Genomic DNA, 2658 nt, shown 5'->3' on the forward strand with positions numbered 1-2658 from the left:
TATCTAGCTTTTTCATATATTTTTCATTAACAATGACAGTAATTATGGGAAAAATTTGGCAAAAAAGTGCTTTAATAAATAAAACCCTTTTTAGGAAAAAAGCAATATAAAACATCTGCATAGATGCACTTCTAAAGTATATAGAACATACAAAAATATACAAAGTCTTGGCCTATTATTAAATAGCCCACCAACTCCAACGAATATTCTGCTATATAAAATCCAGTAAAACCTATTCTCATGGAGTATCATGCCAAACATAACTTAGATAAGAAAACAACATTCTTAAGAAAACACTTACGACATAGCTAAATAGCAGAGGAGCGCATTTCAATTATTTCATACCATTTCCCCAAGACATAAACATTCAATGAGAAACAGTAAAGAAAGGGCCTTCAATGAAGCCAAAGAAACCTCGTCGAAGATCTTCACTATCTCACATCTTTTTCGTGCACACTTTGCTAGACAGATCATGAAGAATGGTGTAGTTGCTGCTACTCACATTCCTGAAGTAGCAGCCATCATTGCCATCATATCTGTAAAGCTGAGCCATCGTCCCCACTGCTCCAGTTAAGAGACCTCCCTCAGAAGAAAATAACCAGAGCCGTCCTGATAGTTCTCCAGTGTATGGGAGAGGGAACCAGACTGCCCTCCTCTGAAGGACTTCTCGGTTATCCCCAGTGACACATCTGCTGTTTCATGACGCAGCCCGTCTCCTCGGAACACCACATTCTGGTGAAGATAGAGCACAAATGTTCGATTCTCCTGAATCGAGTACAGATCAGAACTCTGCGATCTGAAATAGACATAATAGTCCGAGTAGGTAGTTTGATTAACAGTTACTGAATTTCCATCTTTCTCATATACCAACAAGTTTTTGGCTGCAAAGTGCTGGTTGAGATTGGTTGTGACATTGCCAAGAGATGAGTTCACCCAACCTGTGGCAGTAATATACCTGCTCCCATCTGTATCAAAGCTCCCATCGAGGCCCTTGTAACTCATGATCGCATTAGGCCCTGAATTTGGGGCCTTATAGCTCACCAACTTTCCAAATGTTTTCTGACTCTTACTGTCTAACCAGAGATGCAAATTTGCATCAATGAACCACATATTCAACCCATCTGTGACATTGAATGTGATGGTGTGATCCTTGAGATCTAGAAGTCCCCCAAGAAGGGGGTGATCTCCATTTCATAAGAGGGCAGATCGAATGAACCGATCCCTGAGATGGGTCGCCATAGAAGGGGGTTGATTCCACCTGTATAAATCACTGTGAAGGGGCAGATTGCACCCACAATCTCCCCATCCAAGCTCACTACCACCTCCCTGAACGCCCCATTGCCAGGCGTATCAGTCAAGTTGTTGCTGCTGATGTACTCGTTCGGTGGGTTGGAATACCAGAACTCATCACTAGAATGGAAAGAAACATAGACCTCGAGAACTGCTCTGTAGGCATTCTGTGGTATCCTGAACTGCTTCTGCTGCACAGCACCCGAATTTCCCACAATAAACCAATATCCATCATTGAGAGGAGGTGGTCTTGATATGGGCAGGATCAGATCAGCAGGGGAGTCGAAAATTGATGCCGGAGCTGACGGTTTCCGGCCACCTTGTTTGGGATAAAAGTGGAAACTCAAGTTGACATGGTAGATTCCGGTGTAGACGTCGTTAACAAGGTTTCCGAGATAGACAGAGAGGGTCTGGTTCTGTTTGAGTAGAGAAGAAAACTTTGTGATGTCCTTCTCAACCTTCCAATAGATGCCAGTGGCCCTTGGCTCAGCAGTGCAGCTCCTTAGAATCTCAACACCGCCGAGCCAGACGCCAAAGATCCTATCAAACTGCCTTCCTTTACAGGTTGCAGACCATTCGAGAACAACAGTGGACCAGTCGAGAGATGGGCAGTTGGCCGGCGGGGTGTAGGAGACGGTGACAGGGGGCTGGCCAAAGGTGTAGCCAAAATCGTGCTGGAGCAGCAGGGAGGAACAGGGGGTCGCTTTGGGGACCTCGATTGGCCTCTTTACTTCAAAGAAAACAGATGGGGAATCTGCTGGATCTACGAGGTTGGGCAGAAAGAGCCTTGATTTTTGTGGATGAGCATGAGAGGTGGAGGAACGGAGGAGGAGAAGGGTGGTGAAGAAAAGGAGGGCAGCCATGAACTCTGGAGCTCTGCAGAGGCTACATACAGAACAGTTGCTGTACTTCAATGCACCCACCTTTACTGCAAAATTGAAAAGTGCGACAAGAGGAATCCAACAAAAAGGAATGGTGAACAAATTTTTTCAACTTTTTTGGTGAAAAACTCTGTACAATCGTAAATGTAAAACTTTACTTAAATCCTTCTGTGGTTTCTCTCGTTTCTAACACATTTCCTGAAGTTCTTCTAGCAACTTGAGAAGGATGAGACCACTATTAGTGCAAGTATAGAACAAATTCTTTTATGGTAAAGCAGACTTCCAGTGGTGGACCTCTGGCTTCAGACTGAGATCGAATGTATATATATATATATATAAATAAAATTGGGCTGTAGTAATTACATTCCGATTGGACTAAAATCTGTCATATTTTCTTTTAGACCAAAATTGGATCTGATTAAGACAATAAGTAATATTTGGATTGTTATTCGGGCGTCGGATTCAGATTTGGATTAATTTATTGTCC

The 2658-nt window shown here is 43.2% G+C and overlaps 1 pseudogene; it reads right to left on the minus strand.

Moving 5' to 3' along the window:
* Nucleotides 1–305: 305 nt before the first annotated feature.
* LOC116266560 (peptide-N4-(N-acetyl-beta-glucosaminyl)asparagine amidase A-like) lies at nt 306–2319 on the minus strand (annotated as a pseudogene).
* Between the last annotated feature and the right edge of the window lie 339 nt (nt 2320–2658).

The sequence above is a fragment of the Nymphaea colorata genome, chromosome 13 (genome assembly GCF_008831285.2).
Source record: "Nymphaea colorata isolate Beijing-Zhang1983 chromosome 13, ASM883128v2, whole genome shotgun sequence".
Lineage (NCBI taxonomy): Eukaryota > Viridiplantae > Streptophyta > Magnoliopsida > Nymphaeales > Nymphaeaceae > Nymphaea > Nymphaea colorata.